We start from the raw sequence: 887 nt of genomic DNA on the forward strand, positions 1-887 counted from the left end.
CAAAGGCAGAAAACTTCTTCGAGAGGAGATGCATGTGGCTCTAGGAAACTGAGCAGAGATTTTTTTTTTTAGCTATTTTTTTAAATCAGGAATTAAACTTACAACTATTTTGTCTTTTCCTAGTACATGACTATAATCTTTAAACCAATTCAGGTCTTAAATTCTGAGGAAATATTAAAATTTATTATGACCTTTTAATGTCTGGGGACTTTAAATATAAATATTTGATCTACCTGAATGTTGTATTGGTTTTTAATCCATTTTTGGATGAATCTCATTTCAGCACTTTGAGCAACTCATGAGTCCAGAACAGTGGCACAAGTAGGGTGACCAGATCACCCAAGTCAAATATCGGGATGCGGGGGGGGAGCGGCGCGTGGCGGGAGGGGGCGGGGCAAAAAAACCAACCAACCAAAAAAAACACCCTTCCTCCACAAGCGCTGGAGGGAGGCCCGGGAGACACAGGGGGAGCACGGGGCCGGGCTGAGTGAGAGTCCAGCCTGGCCCCGAGTGCAGGCAGGACTCAGTCAGGTGGTAGAGAGAGTAGGGGGGCGGCCCGCGGGGCCAGGCGGCAGCTGTTCTCCCCCCCGGGCAGCGGGACTCGGGAGCAGCCGCTGCTGCAGCTCCCACTGCCGCGGGCGGAGGAAGCGGCCGATGGCCAAGCTCGGCGGCTGCGGCTCTGGCGCCCGGGCCCGAACCCCCCGGGCCTGCTGCGGGGACCCAGCAGCGCGCACGCTGCGCCCAGCCCCTGGCCAGTCGCGTCTGGGCTGCTGCCCAGCTGGTGCAATCCCGCAGGGGAACGAACGGGCCTGGGCTGCCGATGCCTCCGCCCCGGGGCCGCTGCGGGATTGCACCAGCTGGGCAGCAGCCCAGACGCGACTGGCCAG

The sequence above is a fragment of the Terrapene carolina genome, unplaced genomic scaffold, assembly GCF_002925995.2.
Source record: "Terrapene carolina triunguis isolate 2854851 unplaced genomic scaffold, T_m_triunguis-2.0 Scaffold95, whole genome shotgun sequence".
In the NCBI taxonomy this organism is placed as follows: domain Eukaryota; kingdom Metazoa; phylum Chordata; order Testudines; family Emydidae; genus Terrapene; species Terrapene triunguis.